Source organism: Chlorocebus sabaeus, chromosome 12 (assembly GCF_047675955.1).
Source record: "Chlorocebus sabaeus isolate Y175 chromosome 12, mChlSab1.0.hap1, whole genome shotgun sequence".
NCBI classification, from domain to species: domain Eukaryota; kingdom Metazoa; phylum Chordata; class Mammalia; order Primates; family Cercopithecidae; genus Chlorocebus; species Chlorocebus sabaeus.
The window spans coordinates 25,831,306-25,850,856 of NC_132915.1; the positions used below are offsets into that span (position 1 = coordinate 25,831,306).

Consider the following 19,551-nt stretch of genomic DNA (forward strand, 5'->3'; position numbering starts at 1 on the left):
TGACACAGTTTCTGTCTTTATTAAGCACAGTCCTCAACATTTCAACTTTGGACCATGAAAACAGTCTTTTGTCCCTTCCAGCTTGTCATTCAAAACCATCTTCCTTATTATAAAAACCTTTCCTCCCTGTCTCTCCCAGAAGGGACAGTGGCTCCCAAAGGCAGCTGGGTGAAGTTTCTGTAAGATCTCAGCCCTAGCCGGTGTGGCTGTTTTGGAGGCATCTTTCCAAGGCTTTAATTAATTAGAGGATGCACTCTACCCCTGTTTCCCAAACTTACATATTCTAGATACCTCTGATTCAGTAGATTGGGCGATGTCTGGCAATCCAATGTTTTCTCAGTGCCCCAGGGGATTCTTTTCATTAGCCAAGATTTGGAAACGGTAATTCCTTATACGAAGTCCTGAACTAATACCCTTGAAATAGGGGATTTCCCCTTCACTGCCGGGTGTGTTACAGTTACACGACTGAGTTTGTTGAGGGAGAAGGAATGAACAACCCTGAAAACTAAACTATCCTACCTGTACAGTATTCACTGAAAGAGTTTCCTGGAGGGAAAACTCCCAATTCCCAATTAAATCGAGGATGACCACGGCCCGGATTTGGCAGTCCTGCCGCTGTCACTAGCTCGGGACCTCGTGGGTCTGAGTGATCCAGCCCGGGCCGCGCCCTCACTCAGAGCCAAGGCTGTGAGAGCAGCTCCAGCGAGGGGGCGGGGTGGCGGCAGCAGGGCTGCTTCAGGGCCGGTGCCGGTGTCCTCAGAGCGGCGTTTTGGCACTGGGGTGGGTCGGGGCGTGGCTTTCGGCGCCACCTCTGCAAGCGGCCACCCCTCCAGAGTGGCGCGGGCAGGGGGCGTGGGAAGACCTAAGTATATTTATTCCGGCCTGCGAGCGGGATGCCGGGGCTGCTCCAAGGGACCAGAAGAGCTGCCCTGTGTCCCAGAGCAGGCTGGTTCTTCTGACAGCGCTGAGAACCTGGTGCTCGCGTCTGGCCAGGTGGGGGCTGTGACTGGACTCTCAGAACACTTGTGGGAGTGTGGAAATCTCTTTACCGGTGATAGGGCTCAGAGTCTGACTCAGCCGAGGATCGATGGGGTGCAGTCACGCTCAGCCGGGGACTTCGGGGGCGCAGTGTCAGGCTCAACCAGGGAGTGACAGGCGCAGTACCAGCCTCATCTGGGGGTGCTGGAGGCACTGTCTCCTGTTCCGCCAGGCAGGTATGCGCGCCCAGGAAGGGAAGGAGCCTGCAGCCTCAGCGGGGTGCGCTGGCTGGGGCCCTGCCCCGCCGGCAGTGCGTTCGGGCGCTGTTCCAGCGCGCGGCAGCGAGTGGCGCTGAGCCTCTGCTTTAGTAGCTCGCCGGGAGCGGGGCCGGCGGGAGGGGCCCGGCGGGGTCACCGCCTCCTCTGATGGCAGGCTCCTCCTCTCCCTCCGCCTCCCTCGCTCTCCACTGCCCGCCCGCCCGCCCAATCCACAGTTCCCGGCCCAGCCGAGCCGGGCTGCTTGTCTGGCCGGCGGAGGCTGAGCGCGACCCTAGGGAGCCGCAGCGCCCGGCGACCAGGGACAAGAGCGACTCCTGGGACCCCACTCCGTCCCGCGCCGCCGCCTCCTCCCCTGTTGTCGCGTGGACGCTCAGGCCCGCGCCGCCCGGGCCACGATTCTCCTCCTCTTCCTCCCGGAGGGGAAGGAGCAGAGAAAGCCGAGCGGCGGCTCCGGGAGAGAGCGAGCCGAGGCCCCTGCCTCCGAGGCTCGGGGCAGGCGGAGGAGGAGGCGGAGGCGGAGGGAAGTGCGCGTCACTCTCGGGAGGAGAGTATTTCACCTCCAGGCAGAGGCTGCGGCTGCCAGTTTGCGTACGAGCGGCAGCTGTGGGCTCCGGCAATCGAGTGGCTTCCTGGCCATGGAGAGGAGATCTGGACCCGAGGACGCCAGGAGCTCCTCTCCGTCTCCCTGGACCGCTGTGTAGGCACCTGAGTTAACGGACGCTAAGCGGGGTAGGGGAAGGTAAGAAGCGACTCGCTCACCCGCTCCCTACTCCGCCTCGTTTGCTGCCCTAGGGGGCCACTGCGGGAGCGCAGACCCGGGTCTCGCCCACCTTTTCTGCTCCCGGCGGCCTGGCCGGCTTCGGCGTTGGGCATTTCTACCGAAAAGGGAAACGTCCTCCCGCCCTTCCCCCGTGCGCCTCGTTTCCCGGTTTCATCTCTGGATTAGGATTGACCCGACTCCCCAGGAATCAGTCCTCTCTTTAAGAAAGGGTCCTCGGGAACGGTGTCTCGATTTCTTTCCCTCCCCTCTCTCTTTTCATTACATTTACGGAGAAGGGAACAATGGACCTTTCAAAGTCGGTGCGAACAGCATTAAACTTTCTGGATGAGGGATGGGGTGAGGGGATAAACCCCACAGGAAGCCGACTACAGTGAAAGGTTGGTGGAATGTGCTTTGCAGTCCGGGTTCAGTGCGCGCGCGCTTGTGCGTTTGGGGTGATCTTTGTCTCCTTACAATTCCCCTGGGTTGGTGGGTCCTCCGCCCACCGCCCCCTGCCTCTCTTTCTGTTAGCTGAGGTAAGGTGAGGCTTTAAAATCGCTTACAGCTTCCTTTAAATCTGGGGAATAGCCTTAGCCCTGGACCCTATTCTCAGCTCTTCTCTGCAGAGTTGGGAGATCCTGGTAAAGGAGGGGGGCCCACTCTGAGGACCTAGAGTGCTGCTGTTAATAGCACTAGTGGCTACACCCTTAGCGATAAAACCAAGGTCCTGAATTCCCTGGATGCTCTCTGCTGAGGGTTGATGAGTGTCACTAGACCTCGCCCTGGAGCGGAAACAGCTCACTTACATTCTCCGCAGAAGGTTAGGAAAACAGACTTTGATATATATCTCCTTTTATCAGCAGTTGGGGTTAAGGATAGACTGCCTAATAATTTTTAAAACTTCCATTGTGCACATGAGCTACTCACTGCCTTGAGTTCCCTCCCCTTGATTCAGTGTGACAGAGTGATGCGCTGCTGCACAGTTGCGTGTGTTCAGATGTGCTGCTCTTCCCGGTAAAAAGTGGGAAGAATTTAGAGAGAGGGGAAAGCGTAGAGGCTTCACCTGAACTCAGCGAGGCCTGACTCCCCAGAGCAGCCAGGCAAATCTGTTGGAAATGGCTCAGTGTTAAAAAACACATTTAAAATGGTTAGCCTTATCTTTTTTTGGTTGGCTAGAATGGAGCTACTGTTTTTTTGACCTTGAAGGGCGCTTGTTCTTTTCAGAATTGGTCTGGGTATCATACTGTGGTTGTGTGTCTTTGATTACCTATACAAAAGGTTCTTTTTAGTTTGCATTTCTGGGCAAAACAGAAGAATGTGCAGTAGGCACGTCCTCTGCTTAGTAAACATTGGGTAGCACTTGAGAGTGCTTTCTTCTTCACACTGAAACGACTCCCCCCAGCTTCTGTGTACCTGCATTAGAGGATCAGTTTGGGTGGAACTGGAAATCTATCTTCTGGCTTTCTGTTCAGTCCTCCTGACTCTGTTTTGTCTGATGTATGTGTGCTTAAAGGCTCAGAAAACTAAGATTAGAAGTGAATTCTGAGTCATCACCTGTTCTTCTAAACCTGTGAATGAGATAGTGAGCCGAGGACTGGCCTGTGTGTGGACAGGGAAATAGAATCTGTAAATTCTTACATGGTGCTTATCTGGGTATTCTGTGTCACAGTTAATTATTTGAGTAGTCACCTTCCTTGATCTAGTCTGTAACCAGTGACTTTCTAGAAGTGTCAGATTCGTAACAGGAAACCAGAATGGGGCAACACTTCAGCCATGGTCTAATAGGCCTAATCAATGCTGTCCTCAAACTGCTATCAAGAAAAGACAAACTGGAGGGTAATGTAGTCTTGTGGGCCATTATCTTGAAGTTGACAGGGTACTACTTACAGCTACATGCTTTGGGCAAGTTTCTGAAATTGAGGAAAGACAAACCACGTTTTAGAAAGAGGAAACTTAGGCCGGGTGCGGTGGCTCACGCCTGTAATCCCAGCACTTTGGGACGCCGAGGCAGGTGGATCACCTGAGGTCAGGAGTTCTAGACCAGCCTGACCAACATGGTGAAACCCTGTCTCTACTAAAAATACAAAAAAATTAGCCAGGCGGGGTGGCGCACGCCTGTAATCCCAGATACTTGGGAGGCTGAGGCAGGAGAATCGCTTGAACCTGGAGGTGGAGATTGCAGTGAGTTGAGATGGTGCCACTGCACTCCAACCTGGGGCGATGGGACCGAGACTCCATCTAAAAAAAAAAAAAAAAAAAAAAAAAAAAAAAAAGGAAAGACAGCAAAGAGGAAACTTAATAATCACTACCAAATTCATGGTCTTAGACTCACATGGAGTGCTGTATGTAAATGTGTGCATTGTAATGTGTGCTCTAAAATATGTATGAGCATTGCATCATTCACCTACCCACCATCCACTCAGCTAGCACTTATTAATCACCCATTGTGGTCCAGACCCTCTGGAAGCAATAGCAACACCTGCTTTGTGGAGCATTCATGTTGGTAAAGAGAAGGAGTTAAAGTGGTTGCAAAGGATACCTATGTCATTTGAACTAGAGAGATGACAGTGTCTGCTATTGAAGAAATGAGCCTAGTCAGGGACATAAGGAAATGAACAATCAGAAGATCCAATAAGTGCACGTCTGGGAGAATTATGCATAGCATGCTCTAAGAAGCCAGAGAAGGAACAGATTGGGGGAGGGGGAGCAATTTTGTGAGAAATACAATTTATTAAATCAGACAGAATAGTAGGGACTGAAAACTAGTGTCAGAAGTATTATCTTAAAATGGTGAAGATTGGAGGACTTGAAGTCAGACTTGGATTTAAAACAAGGCTCTGACACTTGCTAAACATTTGCTGTTGGGCAAATCCCCTGATCCTTCCACGTTGTTTCTTCACCTGAAAAAGGAGTTTTAAAATGCTTTATGGGACTGTTTTAGGGATTACGTTTGAGTAAGTTTGCTATGTATTAATATATGATAAAGTACTATACAAGCTAATGCTGTCTGGTATCAAAAGGTACTTTCAAAAGTTTTTTAAAGCTCTGCATAGATATAAATCATAGCTTAATCAATCAGGTCTCAGCTACAGATTTTCATTATATTGGCCCTTTCCAGAATGATCTGAATCCCATCTTGAAAGCAAGTCTTTACACTTTTAAGCTAGCTACTGTCGTATGGTATTGCTCTCTTGTCCAGACTTCTTCCCATCCCAGCCACAGGAAATCTTTTCATTTTGTTTGGATTGTGAGCATTAGTTAGAAGAATGGGCTGTCTAGTACAGTACATCAATTGAAAGGGTCTTGTCTGGTTTTGTACGGTGACATCCATTCTCCTCTCTGCCTCCCAAGCCAAACTAGCCCTTCTGCTTTCCTCTCTCTCAACATGATGAATATGGAAAAGGAAAAAAAAAAAAAAAAAAAAAGAAAGCTATGCATCTGCCTTTTTGAGAGTATGAAAATCCCCGTTACTAGTTTTCTCCATTTGTAAAGAGGTATAATTTTCAGCTAGATTGTTAAAGTCTATTCTCTCAATAGCAGCAGCTGCTGTCTAGGCGAAACTTGAATCTGTAAGCAATACTCGCTTTAGTTCTCCACTTGAAATGGACTTAAGCCCATCTGACATTTTAATAAATTGCCTTTGATAGAAATCCAAACTCAGATATTTAAAGCTATCAAGTGAACTGTGCCCTTTTGCCAGGGGAGGGGTGCGGAGGGGGATAATGAATGTAAATCAGTTTTCTGGACACTGCTGCATATGCTGAATCTTAGCATGTAGCTTGAAGGGACCTTAAAGATAATATTAAAACAAGGAAGTTGGGACCCAGAGAGGCTAAATAATTAGGTAAGGTCATACAGTAAATTAACAGCCAAGCAGGGACAAGAACTCCTTTGTCCCTGTTTCCAGTCAGTACTTTTTTTTTCTTTCTCAGATATATTATTTTATTCCTGTTTGGCTTTGTTAGCAATTTAATTAGTTTAATGGTCAGATATTTTGCATTTGGGCTTTGAAACTCATTGCACTCAGGTTTAAAGCAGACACTACGTGTGTTTTTTCATTTCCTACTACTTACACATGATGGTGGGGTGATGTTACTTGTAACAAATTTCTGTGAAATAAGGAACTAAGTGTAAAAATAACATTAGTTTTACTTGTATTTTCTATAAACAGGATGAAAATTTAAAGTACTGTAGATGTGCACATAAGAAGCAAGTTTCTGGAAACCCTGTTCAGATTTGAGTTGTGAATCAGAATAAAAGCATACTAGAATATGTTTGCATGTTCTTTTTTTCTTCTTCAAAACTTATGGCTGTAGGTCCTCTTTGCTTGTTCTTTTGTTTTCCTGGTACTTGCTTTGGGAAGACTTTAATGTTGGTTGTCAGGAACTATGTTCAGCAACTATTTTATTGCATTCCTAGGATGTGCAAGGCACTGTACTGGTTGCTGTGCGCAATATAAAGATAAATGAAGCATAGGGTTTTTATTAAAATGTCTTTAAAAATAAGTGAAACAGACTCACAAACTATGTTTGTCTTAAAACACAGAATTGCTATCTCCCAACAAATCAGTCCTTTGATCTATCAGGCAAATCCGCTTTGAAACTGTTATTATTAGGCCAACCTAGTAACCAGATTTGTAACAAGGCATTTATTTTCATTACATGGTGATGAGTGATAAACTTTTTTACCTTTGTCGTATCAAGGGTCCATTGTAGTTTGAACAAGAAGTTCCACAATATTGGATAAGAATTTTATGTTATGGAAAGTTTGCTTGGTAGAGAATGTGGCACTCTTAACCCTAATATTTTTTAATAAGGCTTTACCACTGGTTAGAAGTGTCATTAGGATGTTGTTCCCTGAAAAAGTTGAAATTTAAGACAATCCATATTGACCCCATGAGAAAAGAATTGACCTCTGACTGAGTTTCATGTAAGTGTCTTAAAACGTAGGAATATCTGCCACAAATTTAATATCGTGGTCAGGTCAGATTAAGTCCCCCTCCAGTGTGAAATTGTTATCGATTTAGGGGCTCTTACTTAATTATTGGTGTGCTCTTTGGAGACTGCAAGCCCTCTGTTGTCCTAATGGTCTGCGTAGTGGTGATTCACTTCCGTGAAGAATGAGTCATTTTTTCGCATACAATAAAGTTTGGAAAGTTAATTATTAACATTTTAGGAATGAAAAAGATTTAGTTTAACACAGGAACATATGCCTGATTCCTGTTTCAGGAGGAATTAGAAAAATGAGTTCTTGAGTTTTTCTCTTTTTAAGTTATGGTTTGAAAAAACATATAACATTAAAAAATTATGTTTTTTTGAGACGGGGTCTCACTCAGGGGTCACCCAGGATAGAGTGCATTGATGTGATCACAGCTCACTGCAGCCTCTATCTCCCGGGCTCAAGCTATCTTTCCACGTCTCAGCCTTCTGAGTAGCTGGGACTACAGGCATGCACCACCATGCCCAGCTAATCTTTATATATTTTTTTTTTTGTAGAGACAGGATTTCACCATGTTGCCCAGGGTGGTCTTGAACTCCTGGCCTCAGTCTCCCAAAGGGATTACAGGCGTGAGCCACTGTACCCGTACTAACATTGCTTTTTAATGCCACCAGTGCTACCACTATAAAACCAACTTTATATGGGGATTTGAAAAATATACTTGAGCTGGGCTTGGCCGACTCTGAGGTTGGCTTTAACCTTCAAGTGTTTCTTCTTGCCTCGTGTTAGTACTTGCGGCACTTGGGCTTGTCACATAGTCCCTGTTTGCCTGTTGTGCTGCTGCTAACCAGTTTTTTTTTGTTGTTGTTTGTTTGTTTTTTTGGCGATGGGGCTGGTGTGGGGTCTTAGGTTACCTAGGCTGGAGTGCAGTGGCTCTATAGTAGTCCCAGCACACTATAGCCTTGAACTCCTGGGCTCAAGCCATCCAACTGCCTCGGCCTCTAAATAGATGGGACTACAGGTGCACATCATTGTGCCCCTCTTCCTAGCCACAGTGTATCCCTATTCGGCTAAGTGAAGTCCAGCCGCCACTCTAGTGCTGAGTAATTACTTGTTCATTAGAAGTTCTGCCTTTTGACTCTGTAGCACCCTTGAGTCTTGAGGAACGTAGAGGAAACTGTTGAGAATGGGTTATATGGTCCTTTTGTGTGGCCTGGGTTTCACATGCCCTAGGGCGAGAGGGACTATGACTGTTTTGTATTCTGGCCTGGAACTCACCTGCAGGTGACACCCTTTCAAAGAATATGAAAGACTTCTATAGTCTGTCACCCTCCCCCACTCCCATACTTTCTAGTCACTATGGGGCAATGTGTTGTAATTTTAATGGCGGAGTTCAGTGGTAGACTTTAGCTTACACATGCAGAATAAGAAAGAGATTAGTAATAGTCTGATGGTGCACATTTGGGTGAGTAAATTTGCCGGGATTTTTAGAAAATTAAACTCTATTCCATTCATAGGGATTTGATAAACTCAAGCAATCACCTCCTCAGCCCACTTTCTTTGCCTCAACGTTCAGTTTAATTACCTGTTTACTTGTGTTGTCTCCCTAATCTTTCTCCCCCCAAAATGCTGGGCTGTGAGCTTCTTGAAAGTATGAACCATGTGTCTGTGTTTTTTTTTTTTTTGTACTATTGGCTCTCCAGTGTCTGGCAGAGTCCTTTTCTCATAAGAGATGCTCAAAATTGAACTTGTTCCCTGTTTGAAAAGGCTTTATTCCATGTGGTTAAAGTTATATTAAAAATAGGCTATGTGTTACAGTTGAAAGAAATAGTACACTTGGGTTCTGGTCCTGGCCCTGCCATTGACAGAAACTTTGCTATGACGCTGGATTGAACAGCCCTGGATTATTTCAGTCTGGGCATCTCATTATTCATCTGAAATATTTCTAGTGTGAAAGGCACATCAAAACATACTCCTTCTGTTTCCTATTGTCATTGCATTTTGGTATCTGTACGTCTGTCACTAGATCATGAACTTCGGCGGGTCTTTGCTTGTTTTTCAAACACATTCCTGTTGTCTTTTCATTTTTCCCACCTTTCAACATTTTACAAACATAACTTTCTTGGCTTTTTCTTCTTGAGGAGTGTTTTAATGCATTGTCTTTGGCCCTCTGCAGATAATGCAGCCCACAGGCAGTTCTGCCCTTTGCTATAACCTTAATTAAATCAATCTCCCTCAGGACAGACTTCGGCTTTGGTTCTTTCTTTGGAAGGCCAGCTGCAAGGCTGGTGACGCGCCTGCACTCGCCATTGTGTGCCTCTGCACTGCCATCCGTCACTGACAGCAGGTTGGAAGCCTCTCTGGAATCTTCTCAGCCAGTTGAGAACAAGGGCGAAGGGGGGATGGTCTAGGATCACTGGGAAGGAAGGGAGAAAAGAGAACAGCTTTTCAATAAAAAGAATTAAGGAGAGAAAGAAATCTGAGAAATAATAATCGGAAAAAAGGAAACCGAAGGGAATAAGAATGACTGGTAGGTACAACGACTTTTTACCCTTGTTTTCTAATTTTCCGGGTTGAAGAACCATCTAATCTTTCTGCAGTTTATCTCCTAGGTCTTTACTTCCACCTAGAGGCCTATGTACTTTGCTCTCTTTTTATTTTTATTTTTATTTTTGGTTGCTCAAAGAGTGTTAGCTATTCTTTTTTTTTTTTTTTTTTTTTTGAGACGGAGTCTTGCTCTGTCGCCCAGGGTGGAGTGCAGTGGCTGGATCTCAGCTCACTGCAAGCTCCGCCTCCCAGGTTTACACCATTCGCCTGCCTCAGCCTCCTGAGTAGCTGGGACTACAGGCGCCCGCCACTACGCCCGGCTAGTTTTTTGTATTTTTAGTAGAAACGGGGTTTCACCGTGTTAGCCAGGATGGTCTCGATCTCCTGACCTCGGCATCCGCCCGTCTCGGCCTCCCAAAGTGCTGGGATTACAGGCTTGAGCCACCGCGCCCGGCCAAGTGTTAGCTATTCTTAATTGTTACCCTTCCTCCCCACTTGATGTGTAGTAGGTCTGCAGTTTTTCCGTTTCATGCTTTTCTTTTTTTGGCCATGATAATGCATTTTAACCTTTTGGCCATATCAGCCATATTGGCTTTAGGGTGTAGCATTACTTCTCAGAGACTTGTTTGACATCGTTGGATCAAGATAGGATTAATTAGTGTATTTGGGATCAGAAAAATTGGACAGCTGCCTCCTTTACCTTGCATAAATGACAGAAACATAAGAAACTCAGAATGAAGTTTGAGTATTTCTTTCAAGTCATTTATTTCACTTTAAAATTAAGAAGTTTTCAGTTGGTTCACTTTTGGCATTAAACATTATAAATAGACGCTCTTTGTTTTGAGGGGTTCATATTTTAACAGGAGAGTCCAGTGTAATTTGCCAAAGATATGTCCACTTTAGTGAAACTGTAGCTAAGTTGCTAATCTGAATTCCTTAAATACAGGCCATAGGCATTTATTATTTTGTTATTATCAGGGTAAGCAGACTCAGTATTTATAGTTAATTTTTGTTTTTCCAGAGATGTATTTCCTAACTATAGTTTTTTTAGTAGTTTTCTAGCAAAAACACTATAGCTTAATACAAAAGTAAATTTTTTTTTTTTTAGATGGAGTTTCACTCTTGTTGCCCAGGCTGGAGTGTAATGGCGTGATCTTGGCTCACCGCAACCGCCTCCTGGGTTCAAGCAATTCTCCTGCCTCAACCTCCCGAGTAGCTAGGATTACAGGCATGTGCCACCACACCCAGCTATTTTTTTTTGTATTTTTAGTAGAGATGGGGTTTCTCCATGTTGGTCAGGCTAGTCTCGAACTCCTGACCTCAGGTGATCCACCCGCCTTGGCCTCCCAAAGTGCTGGGATTACAGGCATAAGCCACTGAGCCCGGCCTACAAAATTAAAGTTTTAAGCAGGGAAAATAAATCTTTCAACTTTAAATTATACTTATTCTATTTCAAAAGCTTAGTATCATTTTTTTTTTTTCCAGTAAATTTAGTCTTTTTAGGACTATAGGTTTGAAATATTCTGAAGAAAATAAAAATACTTCACCCCAATATATGGCTTCCTGGTAAAATGAGTATTTTAAATTAAAAGGCTTTAGAGATCAAAAAGTTCCTGGAGAGACTTTTCCCCTATCTACAGAGATAGGACTGACACCCCTCATCCCCCCCGTCCCCCAACAAAGAGAACAATTATCCCTGCTTCTTTCCCTGTTATTTCATTATCCATTGCAGAAAGGACCAAAAATCTCACCATACCTGAACAGACCCTATTCAAGATAAAGACTACCTCCACAGATCATTTAAATTCCCAAAAGAACTATTGAGAAGTTAATTTCTGTTTCCCCATCCAATCATTGTCTCTGGTTATCGTTGATTCCCTCAATAGAATTCCTCCTCTTCTCCTTCCCGTAACCTGTTTTACCAGGATCCAAGCCTTCATTCTCCCTGTAACCTCAGGATGTCGTATAAACTTCTGTGCCTCATTGGGAAGTTGGGTTTTCCTTCTGAAGGCTCCCATGCTTACACATTAAATATGCCTTTTCTCCTGTGAATCAAACTGTCTCATGTCAGTGATTTTAGTGAACTTTTAGGGAGCCAGAAGCCTATGACCCCCCCAGTTTCTTATGCTTTCGCTGTATTGTATTTTAATAGGTTTTTGGGGCAGGCAAGAGTTTTGTTGTTGTTGTTGTTGTTTTTTTCTTTGAGGAAGGACATAATCTGAGTGGTGCATGGTGTGAATCTAGAAGTCTGGTGTATACAGATGTTTATTGTAACAATAGCTTAACTTGGGAATATCGCTCATATGTGTCTAAACTGATCCAATAGATAAAGCAGGTAGGGATATATATAAACAATTAGGGGTTCTCAGTCCCTTGTCCTTTCCCTTCATAGGGAGAGGTTTATAATTAAGAGTTGGTGCTTTTCCCTTCTACATCTGAACATTGACCTGGCTACAATCTGCTTAATAAAAGTAAATAAGGATCTGTGTAAGTAAACTAACTGTGCAGAGGATTTTATTTCTTGGAAACATGCCAAACAGTTGCAGGTGATTGTGACTCATACTGATTTTTGAGAGTTGAAGGAAAAAGACAAAAGGGCTGTGACAAGGGCAAAGTAATAATGGAGAATGCGCCTTGTGGGACAGTGTGAAGGCGTGTCCTGTGGAAGATGTTCTATATTAGGAAATCAAAATATTTTACCTCCAAATATATTTTTTTGATATATTTTGAGATGGCTGTTGGAGGATCAGCAAACAGAAGTCGCCCTGCAAAGCGGTCTGTAGTGGGGGAAATTTGCATCTGTAGAAAATATGCATTAATGCAGCCAGGCTTTCTCTTGTCCGGATCTAGGAAGGATTAATTAAGTCTGACACCTTACAGATCTGAAAGAGACATTTGCGGTCTCTGCTTTCTGAGGGGTGCTACCTGTGAGGTTCATCTACATAACAAGACCACTTTTGCCAGCCAAGCCTCCTCGTATAACCTGTCTTGCAGCTAAAACCTGATTTACTACTGTAACCTGGTTTTGGCCCTGCTCTGAGCCTGCATTCTTTCTCCAATTTCTAGAAGGTATATACACACTTCTGTACCCCACCAGGGCGCTGGGTTTTCATTCTGAAGGCTCTCCTGTATAACACGTTAAATAAAGTTGTGTGTCTTTTCCCCTATTGATCTGGCTTTTGTGAGTTGATTTTTCAGTGAACCTTCAAGATGGCCAAGGTCCTTCGCCCCACGCCTGTTTAGAGGTCTAAGGGTTTTCAATTCTTTGAGAGTATGCTGATACACAATCGAGCAGATCTCTGAATGAAAATTGACTTAATTGTTTCAACCATCTGTCCGTTTTCTCCTAAATAGCTGTATGTATAAACCTAACATTTATGTTGAATTCTTTGCAGTGGTTGTTTTTTTTTAAAAAAAATGTATATTATCTTATGTGCTCTGGGAATAGAATATGTAATACATTATATTCTGCTAAACTACATATAAAAAGATTCCTCCCTACCCAAACTCTGTGTTTCAACCTTTGTATTTGAAAACCTTTATAATAGCTGCTTAAGTACACAATCTTCTTGAGAACATTGGTCACACTTAAATATTTATTTGAAACTCGGGGAATGAGAGGACCTAAAAAGTCTACTTTGCTAAGGTTATTTTCTTATTGAACACTTTTTTATGTACAAGGTATTTATTGAGTTCACTGTTTGTCAATGGACATAATCTGAATCTAAAACAAAACTAAATGAAACAGCCTAATCCTGCTTCCCCTCAAACCAAACCAAACCAAACCAAACCAGAAGATCTAAATGGTGATCCCTGATCGTTGTTCTTTGTTGTGTTCTTCTCCTGAAAGTAGGAGATTGGGAATGTGCAATTATTAATTGAAAATTCAAGGCAGTTAGAATCTGGTTAAATATTTTATTAGGTCAGAAGTACAAATAATTATAGTAGCATCTGTTTTCATGATAATTCATGCTCATTCCTCTTTTTACTTTTTGCTGCATGTTTTTACTTTTTGGATATACTAGCGAATATGTTAGAAAGAGCTTCCAAGATCTTAGTAAAAGAAAAACTGTTCTTAGCCAAATTTTGGCCAGTTGTACTGAAACTCTCAGAAAGCAAAAATTGTAACTTGACCCTTAGGTTGAATATTGTTTTAAAAATTATGTCCTTGATCAAAAAAGAACCGACTTGATTAGATCGTGCCAGCTTCTTGGCTATTCCCACAAGCCTGAATCTTCCATTCAAAAATTAGTTCTCTTAAAAAGCCTTGGCATGATTTGAAAGAGCTTAAATGAATCAAAAGTATTGTATTTTCATTAGTTGTTCAATATGAGGGGATGATGGGACCAATATGCATTTCTTGGACTGTGTGGCTGTGGGACCTTCTCTGCACTGGGTTGGAAGGGCTAGATTATTTGGGGGACTGATGAACTAGCCTAGGGGGCAAGTGTCCTCAACCACCATGTAAGTGATAAGTACCTTTGTCTTGCATATTAACATCTCAGCAGCTGAAAGAACATTAAAAGCCCTTTTAAAGAGCTCCTACTAGTTTTGAACTGCTGCCGCTTTCTCTGTATTGAGAAGCCTTTCTCTTTGATCACAGCATTTAATGGCTGTCAACATAACAATATAAAATGAAGTGGAATGTTTCTTTTTTTCTGTGTGCCTACTGCATTTCATAATGTGTAGTTAAAACTATTACAAAATATTGTGAAAGGTTGAATTTATCTAGGTAGTTTGCTGCTCTTTATCTTTAGAATTGCTTCCTGCAGTTGTTAATAATACCTTTTAGTCCCCTATTAGTTTTCATACTAGAATTGCATTTTATAAAAATTAACACATAGACTTTTTTTGCTTTAAGTAGTATTGTTCTCAATTTTCTCCTGAATCAGAGAAACTGATATAGAAATTAGTCAAATTTCCCAGAGCCTCAAGGATGTCAAACAAGGATTAAATAGGAAATTTCTTTGCGTGTGTGTGTGTGTGTGTGTGTGTGTGTATGTGAGAGAGAGAGAGGGAGAGAGAGAGAGAGAGAGAGAGAGGAATCTGTAGTTCAAGAGATTCTTTGGGAGTATGCTTACACAAAACCAAATTGATTTCTGAATGAAAGTGGACTTAATTTTTCCAACCATTCGTTGGTCTCCTCCCCAATAACTACGTGTGTGTGTATATGTATGTATATATACGTGTGTGTGTGTGTGTATATATATGTGGCATTTTCACCTAATTCCTTGGCAGGAATTTGTGATCCAAATTCAACAATCATCTGTTGAGTATCTACTGTATGTAAACTTTTGCAAGAATACCAATCAGTCCTGGTCTCAAGAGGCTTATGGTCTGCTGCAGATGGACAAGTACATAAATTAACTGAAACATAAGGCAAAAAGTAAGATGATCCTGTAAGAGGTTTTTTTTTTTTTTTTTTTTTTTTGAGATAGTCTTGGTGTGTTGCCCAGGTTGGAGTACAGTGCTATAGTCAAAGTTTGTTGTAGCTTTCGCCTCCCAGGCTCAAGTAGTGATCCTCATGCCCCGGTCTCGTGAGTAGCTAGGACTAAAGGCACATGCCACCGTGCCCAGTTAATTTTTTTGTTTTTTAGTAGAGATGATAGTCTCACTATGTGCCCAGGATAGTCTTGAACTCCTGCGCTCAAGCGATCCTCCTGCCTCAGCCTCTCAAAGTATGGGGATTACAAGTGTGAGTCGTGCCCTGCTAATTTGTGGAAACTTGAGAAGGGTTCATGGATGAAATAGTGCAGTGTTTGAAAGCATTAAATGAGAATTGCTCAATGGTATTAAAATTATGCCTCTCCTTTTTTGTTTTTGTTTTTGTTTTAAGAGAGTCTTGCTCTGTTGCCCAGGCTGGGCTGCAGTGGTTCATTCATGGCTCGCTGAAGCCTTGAACTACTGGGCTCACGCAATCCTCCTGCCTCAGCCTCTTGAGTAGCTAGGGCTACAGGCATTGAACCACCACACCCAGCTAATTTAATTTTTTATTTTAATTTTTTATTTTTTTTTTACGTAGAGACAGGGTATCTCACTGGGTTCCCAGGATGGTCTTGAATTCCTGGCCTCAAGCAGTCCTCCCACATTGACCACCCAAAGCACTGAGATTACAGGTGTGAGCCACTTTGCTTGGCCAAAATCATGTCTCTTTTTATAGGTTAAAAAAAAAGTGTGATTTCCTTTAATGTTACTGAAATCTCAAAATAATTGCTTTCTGTGTTTAGTTACTGTAATTTATTACCAAATAGAGTGTATACTCTTACCAAATATACAAGTCTCTCCCACTTTGAACTGCTTTTGAGGTAATATACCAGTTTTTTTTTTTTTTTTTCCAAGAGAAGAATTTAATTTAAAATAACAGTGAGTTTTTAAGGTATCTTTTTGTGGGGGCAACTGAGAATTAGACAACAGCACTAGGTACTTTTTGGAATGCTTGTGTTTTTCCAGGATTTGTATTTTTTTTTTTTTTTTGCAGCATTTGTATATTTTAAGTTGATGTGTTTTCATAGTCTTAGTAATTTCTTTATTATCTAATTTAATATTTGCCTAAATGGCCTGTGCAGTTTTTGGGCTACTTTTTTTGTGATCCAGTAAATAAATACTCGCAAAATGACTCTCTCAAGGAGTATCTAAATACCAAAAATTATGCTTTAAAAGCTTTGTGGAGTACATTTCCAATTTTAATATGAATGACTTAGATTATCCCCATTTTGGATTATCTGTCTTATTTTAGGTGTTGTCACAGTCTGTAGTTGGTCTAAAAATGTGTCATAAAATACTCATGTGCTCCTTCTTCATAGCATGTGTTTTCTACTAGAAATACGACCATTTAAAAAAATAACATGTGATACAAACTGAGTATTAAAGTGAAATACTGGCCTGCAGTGAAATTATTAAAATGGCACCTAAGTTTGCCTTGAAAGCCAGAGAAAAATCCTCATTGTCTTTCTCCTGGTAGACCCCTTTTTTGTTCTCAGGACCCCAAACACAAGTACTAACAGTTTTACAGATTGAACAGCCATTGTTGAGATAGCCTGGGACACTTGTTCAATTTCACTTGCCTTCCAAACAAGTGATTTCTTTTATTTCTTAAAAAAATTTTGTTTTTATTATTATACTTTAAGTCCTAGGGTACATGTGCCATGTTGGTGTGCTGCACCCATCAACTCGTCATTTACATTAGGTATTTCTCCTAATGCTATCCCTCCCGCCTCCCCCTACCCCACGACAGGCCCCGTATGTGATATTCCCCGCCCTGTATCCAAGTGTTCTCATTGTTCAATTCCCACCTATGAGAGAGAACATGCGGTCCAAACAAGTGATTTAAAATTGAGTTTAGGAAGTACATTTGTTAGGGATGCTGTAAATCTTTTTTCTGTATACCCCATAGTTCCTACCATAATCCTCTAATGATAGCAAGAGCTCACAATTAGCGTACTGAATGACTGAAATGTCAGTTTTTTTCCACGAATAATTTAGATCTGTAATTATCAATCAATATATTTTTAAGTAATTAATACATAATATTATGCCTGAAGTAAATCCACAAACATAAAGTGAAATCCTAAAGCAATGTATTTGTAACTTATATTTTAAAAAATCTGAATAAATTGAGGGAGCTATCTGTTTAACATGATTTTTTTGTTTTTTTTCCCTAATATATGGCACAACACTATATTACCTCTTAGGAAAAGAATCTTGCATTTGCTGCTTATACATTTATATGTTTTTCAATAAAATAGAGGTAGTGGATTCAGAACATGTATATATACACACACATACATGTTGTGCAGGAGCTTTAAAGGAAAAACACAACCATGCTTATTTTTGATTTATTGGCCACTTTAGTTTGTGACAGATGCCATCTGAATTTTCATGTTGGGATCCATTTTTTGACCATGAAGACACAAATTATTCCCAGTAGGCTGGTGACTTCATTTAGCCTCTCATGACTTTTGTTTTATTGTGGGTACATCTGGAGACCCATTATCTCCCACCAAAGACCCCAGCCCCCACCAGCCTGTTAAGTAATAACAACCTTTCTCACCCTGAAACAATAAGGTATCAGATGAGCGCAGCCTCAGAAACAAAAGATTCCTACTCCCTTTCAGAGCAGATTAGGGCTGTGATTCCCCTCCCACCCTGGCGAGCTGACACTCAAGAATACCTACTACAGCCCTTTCTTTGTTCAGAGAGGATCATAACGGGGTCTTTATTGTACTCTTTCATTTGTTCCAGCAGGATGTCTCCATTATTTTGGTCTGCTGCTTGGCACATGCAGCAGTTCTTCAATAGCACCTTGAATGATGGTGTTTTTCTTTTGTCATGAAGCTTGAGCTTCATCTAAATAATTACTTTTGTTCAGAAATCAAACCCCACAAACCAAGTGTTCTTGACAGACACACAGACTCTAAGAATGTTCTTTGCCCCGTGTAAAATCAGCATCAGTTCCTGATGAGATTCTCTTTTTGCCCCCATTAATTTCCAGGTCGTTTGGGTCCTGGGAATTGCTTGCTGGTGGCTTCTCTAATGACCATTTTGTGTTTAATGGGTTTGCTGATAGTTTAGAGCAATTTGGAAGTACCTTTATGACTAGAATCTTACTCACTGTTTGGCAGAAGATGAAGGGGATTAATTGTAAGGGTATTGAATGAAGTCAGGTGACTCTGAGATGCTCTAGTTGTTAAGGAAGGGATGTAAGAGGTTAAACACCATATTTCTGAAGCCATAGGGCACACCATATGTTTATCCACAGTCATTGCAATACGAATCCTTGCCTGCCTGCCTGCCTGCCTGCCTGCCTGCCTGCCTGCCTGCCTGCCTGCCTGCCTGCCTTCCTTCCTTCCTTCCTTCCTTCCTTCCTTCCTTCCTTCCTTCCTTCCTTCCTTCCTTCCTTCCTTCCTTCTTTCCTTCCCTCCTTCCCTCCTTCCTTTCTTCCCTTCCTTCCTTCCTCTTGGCAAAATAGCAGAGTAAGGTCTCATTCAAAACTTATTCTTTCATTCAAAAACTTATAATTGCTCTTTATAGAGAACATAAAAAATTAAAAAGGATTTCCTTGTTTTTATGTGTAAGCTTCTGTTAAAAATGAAGCATGTATAGTTTAAACTTCTGTATGATGAATTCCTGAGAAGATCAATATGCCTTTCAGACTCAGCACCCTGAGTTCAAGTGACACCCTTGCAAAGCTCATTCTTTGCCTTTCGATTGTTTGGAAAGACACAGTGGTGTAAATTAATAGCCTGAACTTTAGAGTAAAAATACCCAGGTTTAAGTCCTGGTTCTCCTCTATATTAACTGTGTGATCTTTGAGGAAGTTAATTAACCTTTCTGGGCCTCAGTTTCTCTCATGTGTAAAATGGGGGTAATGGCATCTACGTTATAGATTTGTTGTATTAAATATGTTAAATGAATTAATACACATAAGGCATTAATTGTGTTAGGTATTTTTATCATCTTAACTGTAATATTTAAATGTCTGTTTTTCCAAACAAAATTCGAGGATTTAAAGAGATAAGATAGACTTTAGACTTTCTCGCTAAATGAATTCACAGTCTATATAGTTAAGTGATAACACAGATAGTAATACTTAACTTACTTAGTCGCCAGATAAGTCTAGGGGGGAAATTAAAACACCCAAACACGAGTGCCTATCTATTGGAACTTTTTAGGGCCACTTTGGGTCCTCATGACACACGGACTTTTAGCTTCAATGTGAAGAGCTTAGAATAATGATACTCAAAGTGTGACCTGCTTCAGGGTCACCAAGATATATTTTTTAAAAATGTAAAATCCAGGGCCCTGTTTGCACCAGCTGAGCCAGAATTACAGGGCAAAGAGGCCGGGAATCTAGATTTTTAGCAAGCTTCTCTGATGATTCTTATCCACACTGAAAATTGAGAACAGTTGGCATAGAACGGCAGCTCCTACCTAGATGAGAATCACTTGGAGAGCCTTTAAAAGCTGCAGATACTTAGATCCCAGGGACAGCAATCCTGATTTAATTGTTTAGGGGTGGCGCACTGAGCAATCACCTTAGCAGGTGATTAT

General features: G+C 42.1%; 1 protein-coding gene across 1 annotated transcript in view; it reads left to right on the plus strand.

Moving 5' to 3' along the window:
- Nucleotides 1-1,465: 1,465 nt before the first annotated feature.
- The window catches only part of CEMIP2 (cell migration inducing hyaluronidase 2), an 85,682-nt gene continuing 67,596 nt past the window's right edge, over nucleotides 1,466-19,551 (plus strand). The window contains exon 1 of the mRNA XM_007969485.3: nucleotides 1,466-1,995. The gene's annotated coding sequence lies outside the window, so the exon portion shown is untranslated. The remainder of the gene's footprint in view (nucleotides 1,996-19,551) is intronic.